A 22,139-nucleotide genomic window follows, 5' to 3' on the forward strand; every position below is an offset into this window, starting at 1 on the left:
TGCGCTCAGGGAACTACTGTACTGAAGTGAATATTCTACTAGTGTGATTGTTTTTAGCTGAAAAGTGGAAAGTTGCTAAATGAATGCCATTTCATGAAACTGGATTCAGCAACACTTTTCGTCGGCAAGTTGGAAAAATCTATTATAATATTCTTTAGTGTGAGGTACAAAAATGTCACCTTTTTAAATAATGTGAAATAGTCATATCATATTCAGACAAAAACTTTTATATGACATTTTAGTTTCTTTTTATTGGGAACTGTAACTTGAATATAGTGTCTGACTAATGTCAACAGCTTAAAACCCCTCTCTGTTTTAGATGTCATGGTGTGAATCTGGCCTCTTCAATGGACAAAAAAGATGAAGTTTCTTTTTCTCAGTCAGCATGGGGTATTGTTCATACAAGCTGCCAGATCTGGCAGAGGTTGCTAAAAATGCTTCTAAGTGGTCATGCGCATTTCTGCTGCAAAACTGTCCTAAATGGCTTCTTCACCACCCCATAGTTTATCTGTGCCTTGTCCCAGGACTCATTCCTACTCCTATTCCTAGTTGTACATGTGCGTGAATGTGTATAAGCTGCCTTGTCACCCGTGCACTGCTAACAATCACGTTTATGTTTCTTTTTCACTGCTTCTGCACAGGATTTTATGTTTGCTTTTTCATTGCCAGGAAAAGATAGAGATCTGCTTGGAAGCTATTCATTCAGGCCTATTCTGGGTAAGAAAAAAGTGTTGCTGAAGGGCAAATTTCAGCAAGATTCAGGAATCAGTGATGTTTCCATTAGCTGTTTCCATTTCTGACAGTGATTGCTTATTCATTCATTCATGTAAAGAGGTATAATTCTAGGATGTGATAGAAGTCTGCTCTAACCAGGAACTAATTTGTTCAGTGCTGTTCTTCCTACAGACTTTCCTCAGTTCCTGACTGCATCATATATATGCTAGTTTTACCTTCAAACAGGACTTTCTAGGAATAACAGTGAATCTTCAGTTACTACAGTATTAGAAATGTCAATGATTCATAGGAAATAATTCCTTTATTAACTGTGCATCTTTTTCTTCTAATTCAGTTTTACACTATCAGAAGAAAAACAACTTTTATAAAAGTATTTGTGAAGATTTTTTTCTAAATCTTCCCTAGCTCTTTCCACAACTTACCTTCCAGTTCTCTAAGCAGGCTTCAGCAAGGAAATCACTGCACTTCTGATCCACAGCCTGTAGAAGTATAAGCTACTTCTTGTACAAGTACAAGAAAAAAAGCCTTAAAATACCTACATAATGAATTAGGTCTCCCTTTTTGAGTCTTTGTCTTTCTCATGTTTAAAGTTAACTGTCTCAAAATGAGCTGAGGTAAAGTATTTCAGGATTGCAGAAGGAATTTGTTCCAATTAGAAATATTTCTAAACCCAAGTCTAACCACTGTAATATTTTTATAACATCTTTTTATTCCAATATTCTTAGTAATTTCCAGCTTCAGTATCCCATCACTAAGACTTTCCTTCTCATCTCTGTCCTTTTGAAGTCAAGACTCTATGTGGTATTTAATCTTCATTCTTGGGAAATGATGTTGCCTATATGTAAGCCATGAAAAACATGACTTTACTGATGGAAACTTTATAAATACATACAATAAGATTCCATCTGGGTTGTTATACTAGCACTGAAAGAGATGATTTGTAGTTTTTCTGCAGTGGCCCTCCTTGCCAGATTTTGTCATTGATCCCTGTAAGCCAAATCCTATGGTTTATTTTATTTTTCTTCCAGAAAATGCAACTAATTTTGTACTTTTATTCATTCTAATACCTAGTGCTGTTCTAATACTTATTAGCTAATATTAAAAATAGAAATGTCAGTCTATGATAGTCCTTAGTGACAGTCCCAAAACATGCAGTGTCATTCTGCAGACTGACAGACTATAACGTTCTAGTACAGTTGCGCTTTTTATAAAGATTGCCTAAAAACTCTGTAATCAAGTAGTACAGGCAGTGTTACTCTTGTGGTGGAAAAACAATGGACTGCATAGTTAGTAGGGAAAGTTCTGGTCTTGTGTCTGAAACACAAGTTTCAACTCAATTTTATCTTCATTTTTAGTGGGCATTAGGTCAAAAGCAAAACTAATCAAGCATCTGGGCACAACATAGTACATGACAGAGCAATGGAGTTATCATTGCCATCTATCTTCCCAGTGATGGAAGAAGACAGACACAGAAAGGGAGCTAAAGGTTAAGGATTATTAGTTCCTTTCTGTGGAGAAGCCATCATTCCTCTGAATCAAAAAATAACTTCAAGTTTGAGCATAGCAGTATATTTCACCAACCCTTGTATCACAATCAACTTCCAATGATGGAACTCAGATGTGAAACAGAAGTATCTTTAATATTTTAAATTCCACCCTTTCCCTAACTACTAAGGTTTTTTTGCCCCCAAAATATAACAAGATACTAAAACCAAGTTTACTACTATAGTAGAATTTAGTTTGGAATTTAGTAGAATACAGTTTGGAAAGTAAAATTCTAAAAACAAACAAAAAATGTTACTTTTTTTCACTGAGGAAAGTTTCAGTGGGAAAAGTTTTGATGCTGTTCAGAACTTTTGCTTAAGCTTTTTGCTTAAACAGCCCACCTTAGTCTTGTCATCTTGCGTGATCCACCACACTTCCCTGCCTTCTATTTTCCACTCCACTGTCCTTAAGTGCCTCTTCCTGTTCCACTGTGGTGAACATGTCTTAAATGCAGTTTCCCATTGCATAATGCTGAATATTTTCAAGTTGGGATAGAGAAATTCGTTACTATCTTGCTTAATTCAGAGCATCACCTGGAGTTGAACAGGGGCTCTTGGATGGCTCACATGAGGTGGGTCCTGTCTTTGTTCAGAAGAATATTACACTTGCTGTTATTTTCGTCAGTGTGCTGCATCTGTCCACTCTTCCTTATTGCTGCCTTCTCATGCATATTAAAAGAATTAGATAAATAAGGTCATATTTAAAGATGGAGAAAACATGAACTGTTCTATTCATAAAAGTATTTTAGACAGTGATGCCTAGAAAAAGAAATGAGGATAGGAATATATTGTTTGTAAAGATTAATGGGTCTTAGTTAAGCAGAATACCTCTCCTAGAAAAGCACTCTAGCAACTATTGAAAATAATAATGTTCTACACAGGATGTTCAGCTCAAGGCTAGATTGGACACACAGTTAAAGTGCTTCCACTATCAGCAGAGAACTAAGCTTAAAGAAATAATTAAAAAAAAAAGAGCAGGACATAGTACAGACTATGTCTAAAATTGGTAGAATTCTCTTTTAAATATATTTTCATGGACAGAAAGATTATGCAAGCCTACAACAACTCCTCAACCTATACCTATTCAGCAGACTTTCAGTTTACAAAAAACCCCAAACCATAAATAGATCAGAAGTAGAGGAGTAAAATATTTCCTTTTTTAATTAAGAAAAATTCAAAGATATTAAGATTCCATTCTGGAAGTAATGAACACCTGCAAAATAATGCATTTAACTCCATTCTCAGCAAAAGATGACCACTGTTGTGGGTTATATTGTGAGCCTAAAAGCTGTACTGCACATCAAAAACTATACCATTTGGATCTCTTCCGGTGATGTAATTTTTTTTTAACTTTATATAAAATAATAATACCCTATTTTACAAAAATGCCTAGTGATGTGGTTTCTACTGCTTGAGAAAATCTGCAGAAATTCAATTTAAGTGTATGTTAACTTAAGAAATAAAGAAATAGAAATAGAAGTATAAATGTGCACTGTGCAGCTAAAAGGCAGATACCTTAAGTGTCTTTGGTACTGATCTTCATGCTGCTGTCAGAAATCAGCTGCACATCAGACACCCATCCAGAGTGGGTTTTCCCCTAACTATTGCTCTATATTAAATTATCCAACTGAATGAAATTGTTAAGTTGGGACACAACCAATCTGTGAATAGCTTTGGTTCTTTTTAGCCTAGAAATACCTTTTTAAGGCTGTCTTTAGCGACATATTAGAGACAACACCGAAATCACACATCAAGATAATCATCAGCACCCAAACTTCTCTTGTCTATTACATGTCAAGGAGTGAAATGACATTCTTGACCTCCCACTCTGTCATCCTATCCCTTGGGGTCTTTTGCACTTTGTGAAAACATTGGATGAAGAAGGTTGTGTCATACACTACATAGGGTTTATGTACTACAAATATATATATATGTACATTATGTAATACATATGGTAGACATCTTATTAACTCTGCTAGACTTAAAGGCCTTCACAGGGCTGGCTGGAATCATGGAGGTCTGGTCACAGTGGCTCAGCTGGTCCTTTCCAATTTTATTTTTATATGCAGTGGAGAATCAGTAGCTTTGTGCTCTTAAATCAAACAAGTTTAGAAATGCTTTTCCTCTCTGCCAGTTCTGGGAAAATAAACTATTTTGCAGAAGCGTACTGTTTGGAGTCACATTTGTTTGGAAAAACATGGAACATGACATTCTGATAAAGCTGCCATGAAATGCATGTGCCTTTTCGGAAACAGAATACCTTCATTTTGCATTCCAAAGTGATCATTTATTTCCAGTATTTAATTAAATACTGTATATAGTTTTATAAATGTAGAACTTACAATGAAGCAATTGAATTCTTATTAAAATATGAAAAAAGAGAAATCTCTCTCTTTTCCCATTTTCTTTTAAAATACAGATAATTGTGATGTCTCAGAACTTCTTGAAGAACAGGAAACCTGGGCACTCTGCTGGTACTGCAGACATTCGGTGAATTTTCAGTTTTAATTGCAATGTCTCTGCTTAAAAGAAATTAAGTGAAGTATAGACTTGTTAGACTAACATGGTATTGAGGACTTAGCTTTAATTTAGGAAAATGGTGCTTTCTTCTTCCAGAAAAATTGCTATACATAAAGCTGAAGAGAAATGAAAACAGGGACTCTGTCACTGAAATGAAAAATAATATGGTTGTTGATACTGCATGCTGGCATGTAGCATGGGGCAGCTTTTATGGAAAGCTGAGCTGGCTCTCAACTATGAGATCCAATGAGACAGTAATGCAAAGGTCTGCAAAACTGAAAACAAAGCAGAACTGACAAACTTAATCAAACCCTTTTGGATTTCAAAGATGGTGTGGCTGAAATGTGGGCAAAATGGTTACTTTAGAGTGTGGATATGGATGTTATTCTTCTCTTCTCAGTAGCTGCCTGTAGCATGACAAAACATGAGCCTTGGAAGAATTTGCAGAGCCTTGCAACCACATGATGAATGATTGATTAGTGATTAAAACTTTTGCTTGAATGATGGGTTTAGCAGGAAAAGATCCCAGATGAAAGAAGTGGTTGAATTTATGACCACACCCAGCTTAAGCAGAAAAAAGTGAGTCACAGGCTTATGAGTTCCTTATGAAGGGGCTGGTTTATCACAGACAACAGGGAGGTAAATATCAGGGCAAGATGTACCTGGCAATGCTGATAAAACAAAATCTGTAATTTGTTAACTAAAAACAAATGGAGAAAAATAAAGTTAGTGTCTATCCTGCTAATTGCTGCAGCAACTGAAATTGTTATGAAACTTCAGTTTAGATGCTGGAAAATTAAAATCATACCAAATTACATTTCACAAAGGACTACTTATAATGAAACAATAAACTAAGGAACTTGCTCATTTTGTCCCCTATTCTGAAAACTGAGACACAAAGAATAGGTGTTTGAAAGCCCTTAACATATTATCTCTATGATCAACAGCAGAACCGCCTCCCACTACTACCACCATCCTCACTTATTTTCAAGATGCCCCAAATTTTTAAGGTACCAACTGGCTGCAATCAAGCCTTTCAGGATGTGTGAATACATGAACTGTAGCTCATGAATTTTGTGTGGGCAGATGTGTACTACACAGAATTATTAATAGAGTGTAGGACCTCAAATGATTCAATTATATTTGGGTGCTATAAATTATAAGATAGCGCTCAGAAGCAAACAAAACCTGAAAGCATTGTGGTTTTGGCCATTAAAGCTACAGAGGATCCAGGATAATTCAGATTGCACATACTCTAGTTCTAAGTCAAGCACAGAAATGTTGTGTCTCCTTGGCTGCAGGGTCCAATTTTGGAAGTCTGTAAAATAGCTTTTTCCTATGTAGTATATATAAACTCCATGGGACTAGCAGGAAATATGCAACCAGAATTGTCCCATGGATGCAGCGAGTTGATGCTTGCACGAAAGGACAACAGAAGTTGATAGCCTACCACTGAGCAAACACAGAAACTGTGAGAAATTTAGAATATTTTTAAAGAGAAATACTTGGAAGAAATCAATGTAGTTTTTATTTTAGAGTAGGAAAAACAATAAAGGTTGTGTATCTGGTCATATCAGAAGAAAATTGCCAACTCGACATATGTTCTTGGCTTGCAGAAGTGACTGCTAGTTGAAATGAATACTTCAGATGTACTGAATGTTATTTTTCTTCCAATATGATAGAAAGATTTCTTTGCAGTAACATTTCTTGCTGCATGAGCATGAGCACCACCTGTTACACATGACTAGCAGAAATACAATCCTACTGTGGCTGGGACACCCATCAGCTTTCCGAACTCATAAAAATGGTTTCCTACAGTGTCACAGGAACCTCAGCAGCTGAGGCAAAAGATGGGAAGTGGTCAGAAACACTATGCTAAGCCTTTCATCTGCAGGTCACTAGTTCAAATTCAGCTGAAGTTAATACCAGCTGAAAGTAATTAGGACGACTGCTGGACTATATGAAATGTTATTGACTCCTACATCAGAAACCCATCCACACAACCAACATTTTTTTGCTAATATTCTTTTCTTAGGGGTTTAATGGGCCAAACCAGCAGCTATGACATGTCAGAGTTGAGGCTTATGGGCAGACAACATGGGGAAACATGCTTCACTTGTACTGAGCTGGTTATGCGGATAAAAGAAAATGCTGGTTTCCAAGGGTCTTAAGGGCACCTTTTATAAGCACCATATTGATCAAAATGCTATCATGCTGTTTGTCTTCCACATAGACATACACAACACTTTACTTTTTTTCCTCAAAGAAAAGTGCTAATTTTCAGGTTTCAATGATTGAGACTTTGTACTGTTGTTATTATTATTTTTTCACTATAGGAACCTTGTTACAGACTGAACAGTTAGTTAAGATGGGTCCAGGCAAAATTTATGCATATTGAAACTCTGTTTAAAAAAAAAACCCTGCTTTTGTTTTACATTGTTTTGCTTCTGTGTTACAGGATCTGAAGCCATATTTTGTCTTCAGAAATTGTACTAAACAGTAATGAGATCATATGGCAGAAGACAGGCTTTCACTAGCATGAAAAACAATAAATCTGAAGTAAGAGCCTGAATTCTGTGATTTCCTTGAAAATATCTGACTTCTTATCATTTATTTGATTTACTTCCTTCTTTGTGTACTCCAATCATATGGAAACATTGAAGCCTCATCTACATATTCTTGAAAACATGATGGAGATAGGAAGACAAAGATATAAAAGCACTAGCAGAGTTAAACCTAACCTATGCTGTGCTGTTGACACTGCTTCTCGTAACACCCTCATTGACAAACTGATGAACTGTAAGTTAGGTAAGTGAACAGAGTGGTGGATTGAAGATTATTTACACTGGAGAAGAGAAGGCTCAGGGAGGATCTTATCAATGTTTATAACTATCTGATGGAGTGATGTAAAGAAGACAGAGCCAGACTCTTCTCAGCAGTGCCTAGTGAAAAGACAAGAGGCAATGGGCACAAACTGAAATACAGGAAATTCTGTTTAAACATAAGATAAAACTTTTTTACTGCGAGGGACATCAAACTCTGGCACAGGTTGCCCAGAGTGGCTGTGGACTCTCCATCCTTGGAGATATTCAAAACCCAACTGGACATGGCCCTGAGCAGCTGCTCTAGATGACCCTTCTTGAGCAGGGGGGTTGGACCAGACGATCTCCAGATGTCCCTGCCAGCCTCAACTGTTCTGTGATTCTGTAACACCCTACAGAACTTTTTAACATCACCTGTATGGTGACAAGTATGGGTGAAGCAGTTTGGAATATATGGCTGGCTACCCCATATTTTATCTGTTTCCTCTTACATCTCCATTTAATTGAGAGAACCAGTATCTTTCCTTAGGTCATTATAGAAATCAATTTGCAGTTGTTGAACTGATCTTATACCAAAGAAAGCTGTCTGGAGACATTTCTGTCAGGATTTAGTGACCTCCTCCTACCCAAGCCATTTACTACAGAATAATATGAAGTCAGCTTCAGTAAAACAGAAGTATTATTTGAAAAAAAAAAAAACAACTAGGAAAAAAGGAGTAAAGAATATTGTCATCCAAAAAAAGTAGCAATTAACTGTAAGCAAATTTATTTCCCTCTTTATTTGGAACAGAAACAGTTTGAAAAAACATTTTTTATTCATTATTATGAAGCTATGCTCACTTTTTAGACTTGTTTGTGTCTTTCAGATATTAACTGTAATGGATATTTACAGAACACTCATGTCTTCTCCCTTTTTTTCTCTCCTTTGATGTTTTTTGCTGAAAGATCTCCTCTTGTCAGTGTCTGTATGTCTGTCTACCTACATATCTACCTACCTTTTCCTTGACAGCCTGAAAAAGTCACTGTGTAGGTGAGAGAAGAATGCTGCTGTAACCCTGGGGAAAGTGTACAGAATTGTCTTTTGTAGGCTATTCTTTCTATGAAGAATACTTTTTTACTTTTGAATTTGGTGATAATGTAGCTATCTTTAGATGTGTTCGTGGCGGATGCTTCAACGTGATTTGCAAAAGTGCTAAGATATGGATAAGTTTATGTACAAAGGCAAAAATGAGGGTAGTGGGTGCCGAGATGTCCAGATGATCTCAAAGGACGCAGCACCAGTTAGGCTGATAGTAAATAATTAGGGTACACTTAATATCATATATAGAAATAATCAATCAGCTCTGTTGTCTAACCTGGGACAATTGTATCATGACTAAATACAGGAATCTAGTTTAGGAAAGGTGCTTATCCACACCTCTGATGCCAGAGTTAGGACAGATGAGTTCCAGCACTAAGATCTACTTTTCAGTGGGGTTTTTTTTGCAATGTAAGATGCAGTTTTTCCATACATCTTAAAATCAAACCTCTAGAATAAATATATGTAGTGTACTTCAAAGTAAATTCTAATGGTATCAGAAAGTGAGACATTCACCTGCACACTGCTCAGCGTTCACAAAGTGCTTATCTGTATAGCTGTGCTTCTTCCTGTTTCTTCTAGTTCACTGATACCTCTTTGTCCTCCAAAAAGCAGTAATAGTTCTTCTAGCTGAGTATATACTATTTCTCAAAACACAAGGAGATAGATTGCACACCCAGGAAATTAGCACACCAGAAGAAATTAGAGGGTAACAGAATGATTAAGAAAACAAAACTTTGGGCTAAAAAATACTCTCTCCTTTATACATGTGACTCCAAATTAAAACTTGTGCAGTCTGGGAGAGACAAGCTGGATTTTTGCAAAACAGAGATGTCTCTGCAATACCTGTACGCAATGTTGAATACACTAACTCTCATCCTATGAGATCATCTGGAGTATGACTGTAGACCTTCAGCCTCCTTACAGAGATACAAAAATACATATTAAGTAGAGTGAGGGCTGAAACCCTGAGTCTTTAGCACCAGGCTACACATTCACTATTTATTTCCATCATTTTTTATGATGCAATATTTAGCTATGTTATACAAAAAGGTTAATCTCTTCTGACAAAGCTATTCTACAGAGCTCCAGCTCTGAATACACTCTTTTGCTTGTCTGTCTCAGAATACTCTTGTGCTTAAAGGATTCCTGTTTGAGGTAGAGGAAACAACTTAAAATCCTCTCTCTGGAGGGTTTATAGGCAGAGATTGGAAACATCATCTCTTACCTCTTGGGAGTATCCTAATCTGCACTAGGTTGTTGAGTATTCAGAAGTAGGATTCCTCTCATTCCTCATGTTAAAACTAATCCACTTTGTACAAAACATTCAAATAGTCACTGATACAGAGAGCATAAACAGTCAGAGAGAGAGAGAGGGAGAATAACACTCTAGTCTGGTGGTCAGACCAGGAGGTGGGATGCCTATATCAGATCATGCTGGTAAAAATGATATGGTATTATTTAAAGCAAGTATTTCCCAGCTCATCTGAATACACAGAATTCGTGTAGGATAACCAGGAAGTTAAGCAACTGTGTGCTTAGTGCTGTCTTTGAAATTTCCTTCCCTGACTTGTCTCTCCCTTTCTGCTTAGTCAGTGGAAGGGTATGGGATGGAGTATTTTCTGCCAAAAAAGGCAACATGATATATTCCATATTGTTAAAGAAACAATTTATATTGGACTAACGATGTACAAAAACCTAAAAATGTTATTTTTGTCAGTTTCATCTGGATGGACTTTAAGGTCATTTTCTCAAGATGAAGGTTCCAGAAAATTGTGGACATGAAGCGAAGTAACTTCTAATCCATCTCAGGGGAAAAAAATATATATATATATATATCAGAAATGTTTCATCTGTGTGAATGAAAAGAGTGGGTGAATTATTGCCCGTATTAATTCTTAGCTAGCAGATGAATTAACATCAAATGATTGCTCTTGCTTGGATTTTTCCATATTAAGTATTTTATAGGATTTCTTTACTGGAAGAAATCTGAGGCAAAAGCAGTATTCTACAGTCTCCTTTAACTAATCACCTGGTGTATAAGAAAATGATTCCTACTGACCTTACACTAATTTTCTTCTGTATCCAAAAGTACTAGCAGGGGGACGTGCTCTTTGGGCAGTTCGCAGACTCCTCGACTACAGTCCCTCTCTTTACTCTGCGAGAGTACAAAATTAAAGAAAGCTGCCTATCCTTTGTTATCTTTGTGTTTTATTCATCAGAAATGATTCAGGCTAGCTATAATCTTTTTTTTTTTTTTTTTTTTTTGCTAACATATGACAATAAAAGTTTGTCTGCACATACATGGATATATACATAAGTTCCCAAAGAGTGCATATTAAATAGACAATCAGATGAAAAAGCCTCTCCGGCTTGAAACAGTTTTAAATATTGTCTCATAAAAATATATATTCGACTGTGCTCTTAAATGTCTTCAGCAATTTGATTTTTCTTCTGTAATTTCTTATAAATAAGAGTTGTCACAAGTTGTCAGGATGTTTTGTTAAACCTCTGCTATAGCATCAAGGTATAGAGAAAAAAAGATTAGTCACCATACATGGAGTGCATTCTAGGTGGAAAGATTTATTGACTCTGTGATTGTTTTGGGGATTAAGATACGTGCCCATTCACATGACAGAACTGATTAATTTGGGTAAAACTCTTCATTAAAAAAAGTCTGACTCAGAAAGACACTGTGGATCTGGGAAAATATGGAAAAAGTCTCCACTCAGAAAGGTCAGTGTACATAGTGAGCAAAAGAAAGCATATGTTTTTGACTCTCTGTTCTTGAACATTCACCAGACTTTCTTTCTGGAAAAAGAAGCAAGCAAAGAGGTAGGGAAGAGTGGAGGGGAGACAAGGGGGCAGCTCCCAGGAGAAAGGGTCTTGGCGCCTGGAGGTGCCTTCACTTACACTGAGGCGCCCAGGGCTCTCCACTGTAGCTTCTAAATGAAGTGCGGAAACGTCAGACAACGTGATCTTCCCATACAAAGTCTTGTGTGCTGCTACATATGAAGAATATTTTCATATATTACTCAGGTATAAGCCTGCAAATGTTACTCAGGCTTTAAGAAAACCTTAATTTACTGTAGGCAATGTATTTCTGTAAAGGACATTAAATTAGCCATCATGACTGTTCAACATCAAAATGACATTGGGGATATATAGCTTTTAGGCGGCTGCAGCATTCAGTTGAAATGTTGGCATTTGAGATGGGATTACTTTGGTTCAGTGTTGATATACAATTTGCAAAACCAATGCTAGCTGAAAAATACAGATATAGGAAATCTTAAACAAGCCAAATCACTAGCCTTGAAGACAGTAAAGACATCTAATAGGAATATCCTGGGCTGGACAGGAATGTTTCAAAAGTTTTCTTATAACCTGGACTGTTTTACAATTTTGTATACATGAAATACTCTGCTGCATATTAATTACATGCACCTATTTAAAAGTATATCTGACTATTTCATAGCTTCTAAATCTAGTTGAAGTGGTTTTAACAGTAGTTAATTTTATCTGCTGATTTTGAGAACAATTTGTTGAGTGCTAAGATGATACTCTGATGATGGTAGCAAGCATGGAAGCATACCTTGAGAGATACTAGTTCACCTTGCAAGTCTAAAAATAAATACACTTTCTGTATAATTGTTAACAGTGCTAAGACTCATAGTCCTCATATTAAATCAAAACATTGTGCCTTTTTTTTGAGTGTTCCTAATATTGAATAAAAGAAGTCAATAACTCCAGCTGCTCTTAACTAGCATGGTGATAAATACATTGGAAGCAGCTTGAAATTTGCCTACTGAATAGAGGCTCTCAGTTAACTTGGCTGGTAATTCTTGTGTATGCAAAACTTCCTAGTTTTCACATATATCACATAAAAACAACACAGACACATACAGCCAAACACCTTTAGCTAGAAGATAGCTGTGAGACATAACAGCAAATCAATATTCTGCTCATGGGTAAAAAGCTAACAAATACTAAAAAAATCACTACGGACCCGAAAAAACTGCATTTAATGCTGACCTTAAATTGCCTCTAGGGTTAAACACCAGATTTTAGGTAAATAGAACAGAATGCTCTTAGATTTATTGCCTCTTAGAATTGAATTTCTCAAGATCTCACCAACAGATTGAGTAGTATGAAAGGAATTATCAGAAATACTAAGCTTCAAGTCATATCATCTCATGTGATTGTATAGCACCCTACCCAATGGGGTTCTGCATCTGACTAGAATCTCCAACTAGTACCGTAATGGCAATCTTTTACAATAATAGATATTAAGAACTAAATCCTATATCCTGTAATCCCTTTAGTGTAAGTCACTAAAGTTGGACAGAATAACTAAGTACTTTAAATACAAGTGTCTGAGTAATAAGTAACAGACAACTTTTTATTAGCATTTAATGTAAAAAATAGAGCTCATCTTAACAGAAACAGTAGTGAAAAATGCTTTCCTTTACCTGAATACTGGAGAAAAGCAAAAAAACTCCTGGTATTATGTATGAGCACAATAATATACAAATATTAAGACTATGAGAAACAATGTTGAGCATAGGTGTTTACTTATGATAACTTCAGAATGAAGAAAAACAAATTCGCTCTGTAACAGTCTTTCTATTCCCTTTACAACAGAACAAAAAAAATTAATCATAGAGCTGTCATACGTACTGTTTTACAGAAAGCAAGACATTCTGGCTTCACACAAATGCTAATAATGTATTTTAAAATATGTCAATATATTTTAGCTAAAAGAGCTGGGTATGTTTGACATAACCTCTGGCATATAGGTATGTATTTATTTCTATCATGGAGATTGCAATTAATTAGACAATACGTGCCACATGCAACATAAGCAATGTAGTGACTACAACAGCATAAACTGCAGTCTTCTCACATCTTAAAAACCTTCCAGGAACAACTCTGAAGATGGCTGGTGTTTTAATGGAGGAATTCAACAGAAAAGCTAGACATCTTAGGAATCAATGTGGTAGCCATATGTGACTATTTTTTAACTAGCATTGATACTCCCTTTTACTGGGCAAAAAAAATCTGATCTCCTTTGAGATTTTTGTTATTTTTCAGTTGACTACTCAATCTAGTTATCTAGAAATATTTGAAATTCAAAATAATAATAATAACACCCCTTGCATTTTATAGTTCATTAATGTCTCTAAAAGAAACTTTAAATGCAAGTTTGTATCTAGCAATGAGTTATACAGGCTTAAGCTTATCTGCTAGGACAAACCACCATGGAGTTCATTCTCTTATCACAGGATGTAACTGGAGATGCTGTAGATGTGATACACTGCAGGAGAAATAGGGTGTGTGTATACCTGAAATATTCCTTACACTCCATGTAAAGAAACTAATGATTTTGGAGATCATTATTGGTTAAGAAAAGGAGTGAGAGCCTGAGCTCTAAATCTCAAAATCTAACTTTTGTCTAATATCATAAAATATTTCTTTGTGGGTATATAGTACAAACCACAGCACTGTGAAATACCATTCAGAGTGAAGTTTTAAAGACAGATTTATTTACGAAAATCTCAGGTTTGAAAAATACTGATTCAGTAGCTTTAGGAGTTCTTGGTGTTTAAAATTCAGTTCTATTTATACACACAATTTGCAAAATTGGGATACTGAATTCCCCGGGCAGATATTGCTTTTTTTTTTTTTTTAATTCAATTCTTTTTGTTAAGAACACAATAGGACCTGAAAAACCATCTGTATTCTTTGTGCCTTGTACATCAGCACCAGTAATAAAAATACAAGGCAAAAGAGATTCACAGTCATGCTACCGTTGTCTCCACATTCCTGCTTCACCTGGGCAGCCTTGTTGCTGTGAGAGATAACAACAAAGTACCTGAGGTTATAGTCAGAAGACAACTGAGTTGCACAAACAGTTTGAGTTTCTTTAATGACTCTGCTGAACTGTGGCTCAGAAAATAAACAGAATTCACTTTTGGAGCTATACCAGCTCTTTGAATTTCTTTGCATGGTAAACAAGTTCTGGTACCCAGAACTCTTTTACCTTAGCACAGAAAGAGTATAGCTATGGCTTTTTATTTTGAACTTCTAGGCAATTCAGATACCATAGTGTTCCTTCAGCTCTTTAAAATCATTCAGGATGAAAGGTACTATAAAATAGTTTAAGATACTATTTTGTGATTCACTTCTTTTAGATGACTGGCACAGTAAATTGACATGCAATTTAATATAGTCAAATGTAAAATAATAAATCTGAATGCAATGAACCAGAAGAAGATCATGTTATTTTCCCTTCTGAGGTAGTTATGCAACCTACTGGCTGGGAAAGGGCTTTCCAGGCTACTGTACAAATGGACTTGAAGCTATTAAATTAGGTTACAACTTAAATAAAAACAGAAAATCAGGTAGTCAGCATCATCATTAAAGATCTCACAAATCTAAAAATTGTTATTCCACACTACTTTTTAATTTTATCAAAAAGGAATATTCAATTTGGTCACCTTCATAGGAAAATTGTTGCTATTTTCCAAGAGAAAATTAAATGTTAAGCTTAAGGATGTTTTCAGTTTTTAAGAGAAATTATTGAAAAGATGCTCAAAGATGATAATGGAAAAATAGGAACCAGTCATCATAGAAAGTTAGATGATTATGGCTCAAAGCATCTTAAGACATTAGAAAATCTACAATAAGTAGGCATCTTGATGCTCTTATTAATATTCAGATAAATCCAATGTATTAATGCTGGCATTTAAGTAGTTACATTAAAACAGATTTGATCTACATGAGACCAGTAGAATACTGGGATGGAATACCCTGTACTCTTTCCTTGCTCTTCCTTGGGCATTGATTTCTTGACACCACCAGTGATAAGACATAAATTTCTATCCTGAGATATATAGAGAATAGATAACCTTTGGTGTGAATCATTTGGGCCATTCTTATGCTCCTTTGAGTCAAGCCCAATTGAATTAAAAATGCATCAGGCTGAAAGATCTGGTACATCTAAGCAAAACTAGGGAATGATGAGAAATTGAGAAAATTCATATAATTACCCCCAGTGTTGAAATGAATGGAAAACTGTATAATAAAATTGAAAAGTAACAAGGAATGTAGACATGTAAAGGAAATAGTTGATTATTACTATGTTAATAGTAATATGCTAATAGTTGATTATTACTTTTTTCTTCTAAGAGTTTTCTTGTATCACGATCAAGAACATGAAGGCCATTTCATTAGACTGTTAGAAGTGAGCCTAATATCCAAATTGTTTATACATAATGTGTTTGAGAGAGAACATCATCAAAAAAATTCTCTATCTGGATGTACTGAATCACTTTCCTTCATTGCTATACAGTGAGCTCCCACTTAATATGCTGTGTTAGCACCTATTAAAAACTCCATGTACACCTCAGACATACATTACACACAGCCTTACAGAGCTTGCTGTAACAGCCAGGCATTGTCAGTGAAGAGGAATCACCATAGGCTCCATATGTCATAGGTCCACAAGAAAAAAGCTACTACAGGTAGCCAGCATGAAATGAAAGGAGATTGGGCAGGCAGAATCATTTCTGTGGTTTAAAGAGCATATTTATCATTCATGGATGTAGGCCAGTCTGTCCAAGAAAGTATAACTGTGGCTCTTACCCTGACCAGACTCAGGTTTTGATCTGGATGGTGGCTTGGGTGAAGTCACTAGCTGGTTGGTACAAATCTCAAATTATATTTTGGTTAGCTGCCATCTCAGTTAACTGCCACATCCCCTTTAAAGTTTCTTCCAGGGAAAATAAGCAACCAAAAATTAACCCTTAGTCATCTGGCAAGTTTGATAAAGTTAAGCTGCTCCACACTGCTGGAAACAAGCTTGAGCCAATCTACCAGAAGTGCCACTTTTCTAATGAATGCAGTGCTCTAGTCCCAAGGTTGAAGAAATACAAGACTATGTGATTCAGATTATTACCTCAGACTTGCATCAGCAGTGATTAAAATTTGCATGTTTATCTTTGGCACAAGATGAAGTTACCAAAAGCAACAACATTCTCGCATCACGTATATAAACACTGAGATTTTTCTTAGTAATGGTCCTTATCTTATGTAGGCTTAAACGCACCTCAAAAACAAAACAAAACAAAAAAAAAACAAAGAAAAGGCACACAGCTCTAACCAGATTGCTTATAGGAAATTTAAGACTGGGACTAAAGTGAATTTAAGTTTTTGAAACTACTATTTAAGGCAACCAGGACAGTATTTACCTCATGAAACAGAAGAATTTGGCCCAAAGAAACATAAATGGCTGGGAAAATACTTTACCTTAAACTCTTGTAAAACAAAGAACAAATATTAAGAGAAACGTAAGACAGGAGGCACAAGTTATGCAAGTAAAGTACTGTACAATGCTAAACAGACACAGCAACACAAATTACACAAAAAAGAAAAAGAAAAAGGAAGCATTTGTTTTAAAAAACAAACCAACTGCAAATTGGTTTTGTAAGAAGTAGGATTTGTTGGATTTCTCTTTTAGTTACTCAATTGTACAACCAAGAAAATAATATTGGAGTTAGGACTTTTCATACAATTTGGAAAATCAAACAAGGCAGATGCTCAAAATCATGTTCTCCACAGTTCATCATTTCATAGGAATTTTTCTTAGTTCTACAGTGCAGAGCCCAGGAAAATAAATAAATAAAACAAAACTTTAAGACAATTTTACAAAGGCTTTAAGTCTGATCTCATTGAAATATGTACTGAACTTGTTCTTATGCAGTCTGTCATTGTTGAAATATCAGAAAAAATGCTATACCAGATAACAGCAATCAGCTTTTTAAATCTGTGGAAAAATTTACCCTGCAGTCCTGTGAATGATTTGTTTGGATTTACTGGATTATTAAACTAAACATGGGTTTAGCTGTTGTTTTGTAAATAAACTTAAATTGTTGTATTTACAGTTTCAATACCTTGAAAGTAATAACATGCAGCAATGAGAATGTATTTATATGAATGGTTTGTAGTGATTAATCTTCCAAATAGTAATTTTGACGATTTGGGATTTTCATTAAGTACACATTATGTTGTACTATTGAAACATAAATTCAGAAAAACAAAAGATGTTTTAGACCAACTTCCTCAGACAGAAACATGAATGCCATTGCATTAAACACCATTGTTCTGTGAACAGCACTGAATTTTTGAATGTGTTGACTAATTGGGTCTTAAACAAAAATCAAGCTCAAGCTTTCTTAAATCGAATAAATGGAGGGCTTCAGTATGTCCTACTGCTGAAGGAAGTGTCATCTGAAATCAGTCTTGAATTACAAATAGTAAATATCCACAAAATAAATCCATCATTTGGAATTCATTTATTCCACAAGGGATAAAAATGAATATATGAATATATGTATATATTCTGTATATATATGTATATACTCATTCATATGAGTATATGAATTAGTAATGGGCAGAATTTGGTACAAATCAGCAAAAAATTGCTTCAGTGCCAGTTCCTATTTCCAATTATGTCTGGCCTTGAACCTCTCATTTAACTGTTCTCAGTCTCATTTCACCATCTGTAAAATGAAGATAATATTTACTAAACTACATCAAATGGTTTTGAATTGTTTCATGCATTGTTGTTCGGAGACCTTTGGAAAGCTTAGAGAACACCAGCAGAGGAGTTTCACTAGCATCAGTCTAGAAGCTGATCTTATTTATGATTTCCATTAACGACCTTGGACAAAATAAAAGAACAAGGTAGTTCTGTTTACCACGGAATAAAGTTGAGAGATATCTGTTAAGACAGGTGGGATGCAGGGAAGAATGGATGACTGATGACTGAGATGATATAGTAGAAATGGGGCAGCATATAACGCCACAAAATGCAAAACAATGCATCTAGAAAGTACTAACTAGTTTCTTCTAAAAGGTGACAGCTCATCAGCTGGGTGTGATAGGAAAAAAGCCTAATCACAGGATAACTAAGAAATGATGTTTCCATGATATCGCAAAGAAGATATTTCCATTGGAAATAAGGAAGTATTTGTGCTGATTTATAAACCACTGATAAGAACTCATCGGAAATACAGGGCACCTTCTTGTTAAATTATGAATCTGAACAGAAATAGATGAAGACAAAGCCTGCTAATATGTTTAAGGCAATGAAAAGACACTCATACGACAAAAGTACAGAAATGATTGACTTGTTTAACCTAGTGACTGAAGCTTGGTACGAGACCTACATGGAAGGAAGAAGAAATACCTAGGTAAAGGACAATGTTGGCATAAGAACAAATAGACATAAGCTATTCCTCAGTAAGTTTAGTCTGGAAATTAGGAGGTGTCCAGCCATCAGAATTGAGGTTCCTAGAATAGCCTTTTACTAAATGTAATGCATTCAGCAAGCTAACACATTTTACAGTAAGGCTTGATTAGTTTTTGAAAGTGATTATTTGATGTTGCTGCCTTCAACAACAGAGGCTAGACTTGCTGACCTGGAAGATCCAGTTTCCAGCAAAGTACAAGGGATTCATATGACAAAATGGCACCAGAGAAATACCAGATACTAGATGAAGTTTTCATCCTGTTCTCATTTATATCCCATTAATGATATTAATGCAAATTTCTGCAAGATTTGGTCCTCTGCTACCCTGCGAGAATGATGGAAATGAAGTGCAAAGGTTTCAATTAATCAAGCTTCTATATCAGGGAAGAAACACAAACATTTCATTAAAGCAGTTCTAGAACACTATTTTTTTTCTCCATTATGGCCTTTCAAGTCCTGTTGTCAGTTTTCTTCCTATGAGTTATTCTGCTAGAAATAAAAGTGTCAGGAACAAAGTATATTTTAAGCAATGTGGAAAAATAAAAATGAATTGGAGAAACACAGCAGTGCATCTGGATACAACTCCCTGCAGCTTAGATAAATCTGCACAGCTTGGTGGTGATCTGTCAGGGTCAGAAGCAGGTGGTCTAGAGTTATAATCACACGTTGTGATGGATGCTATTTGTTTTGCATTTCTTCTGAAGAATATGTGACACCAAAGACAATTAAACAAAAGCCTGGCTTCCCCGCCCACAAAAGCCTCTAGGTAGTATACGGTGAGCTTTGCCTTTTCCCGGAGTGGACAGCACAGAGTCAGATTTTACTCTCCAACATGCACAAAATGAACATGGTATGACCCACTGTCTCAAATCTTCTACTCGGTTTCCAGACCAAGGAGGTAAAAAAGAAGGGAGACTATCAGGGAGGTAATTCTTCCATTCCCTCCACACAAAATGACTCCTTAGCTTCAGACCTCTGACAACGGACTTGACTGAACCCCTTGATCCCCTTCTTCTCCACCCTGTACGTGCCACGTCCCACGTACCCCCTCACCATGACCCGCTTCCTTCTCTACTGCACTACTGCAATAGTTCCAGCTCCGTGCCATACCCCAGCTGTTTCCCAAAACACCCTCTATGTGTATGCTGACTAAACAGCCCACTAAACAGAGCACGTGCCTGTTAGTACACATCACAAATTCTCCTTTTCAGTGTTGAGGGGCCCTAGTTTGGGCCTCCCTCCTCTATCCAGGTGTTAACGAACACAAAAAAACCACAGGTGTTTATGAAATACCTCCAATCCTCTGTCAAATATGGTTGAAACAGAACAATTATTGGAGGGCACTGACAGATAAATTGATCATATGAGACATATTCCCTAGGAAAGCAGGCTAAAATAAGATTACTGATTAGTCTCACATTTCTTATCTCAAATTTATCCTATAATTTTCATAGTAGGCCAATTTTCCTTTTTCTCAACTCTCTGTTGCCATCATATTTGAAGAACTCTTTGTTCATTTCATTGTAATTTCAGTATTTCTTTTTGTTCCTGCAGTTATCGGTTTAACTTCTGCATATTTTTGTGGATCTGCCAATCCCCTTCTTTACCATGCCATGCGTATATATTTTTAACACTCTTCACTTATTGCTTGGACTGCGCTTTATATCACCTTACTTAATCATGTTGGCCTTTTCCAACCTTTTTGCTGTTTAAATTTAAACAGGAATGGATTTCAATTGCAGTCTGTTCAAGTATTTCTTAAATATTTACCACTTCTCCTCAGTACATTTGCCATGCGTTATAGAATTTCTATCAAAATCACCCAAGGCATTTTACATTCTTTCAACTCAGCTTTTCCAGAGAAAAAAATAAATAAAACAAACCCTTAAAACTCTTGGGTATTTCTCTTTAAATGTTTACCCTCTTGAGATTTTAAAATTCACTAATGCTGTATTCCTAAGTTCTAATATTCTTTGATTTGAATTTGCTATATATTAAGGAACTGATTTCTGGTGACAATCTAGTTCATGCAGGTCAACAAATGAATAAGAGTCAAAGCATCCTTATTTTTCCTGATTGTGGCAGTATGGCTTTTACGTAGTAGATCTCCACCCCTTTCCATATTGCATATTCTCTATAAAATACATTCTCTGTAAATATTCCTAAATATCCAACAAAACCTATCAAGTTTTATGTGAGTGTAACTCTGCTTCAGTGGTTTTATATTGGGAAGAAGCTGGTAGGGTAACAGACGATCTTAGGGTCAATGGGAGAGCGTGAAACACACTTATGAGATCTGGAAAACTCAGCCACAAAATCTTTGTAAAACTCCATCATGTTATACAACAATGAATTATTTTCTGCTTGACTATCAGGGTCTCTCTAATTCTATGTCTGTCGGAATACTTTCAGTTCACACATCAGACAACCAGTTATAATAGTCTGTAGATACTTTTTATATGAAATGTGATTTCCCTTCTGTGCGCTCTTCTCTCCAAGGCTATAATATGAATATCCTGAAGGGTTACAATTCCTGAAGAGTAAGAGGAATTAGTGACATTGTACAGCACCCTGAGTGAGAGACTCAAGGCCAGCTCTGGTCTCCTGTGTGCAAGAGAAGAAACCCTGTCACATGTGCAAAAAATACGTCAAAAAGATGTACTCACATGATCATGCAGTAATTCTACAGTGTGCAAATTCACATTGAAAACTTACAATATCCTTTATTTCCATCCTACCAGAAATTAGCTCTTCTATATGCATACTTCTGATACTTGTTCTTTGTGCACATTAAATTATTATTCTCAGTTAGCAAAAAAATACAATTGGCAAGTGTTGTCTCAAGGATCAGGAAAATAAATCCAGGTCCTGGACTCCTAGTGCAGCATGTCAGACTTGCTGAGCTTTTCCTGAAATGGACTGGCATGGCACGCTCATGAGGTCCAGCCGTATTTTGCAGGCAATACAGAGTGAAATCACTCCATACAAGAACTGCATCCAAAGACCCTAGATATTTTAGGGTGACCTGATTTGGATGCATTCTTGGGAAGCACCAATGGCTTCAGCATAACTGTGTGAATGTGAAAATAGAAAGAACATTATTTAAAATTAATTTCATGGTGCAAAGT

The sequence above is a fragment of the Apteryx mantelli genome, chromosome Z, assembly GCF_036417845.1.
Source record: "Apteryx mantelli isolate bAptMan1 chromosome Z, bAptMan1.hap1, whole genome shotgun sequence".
Taxonomy (NCBI): domain Eukaryota; kingdom Metazoa; phylum Chordata; class Aves; order Apterygiformes; family Apterygidae; genus Apteryx; species Apteryx mantelli.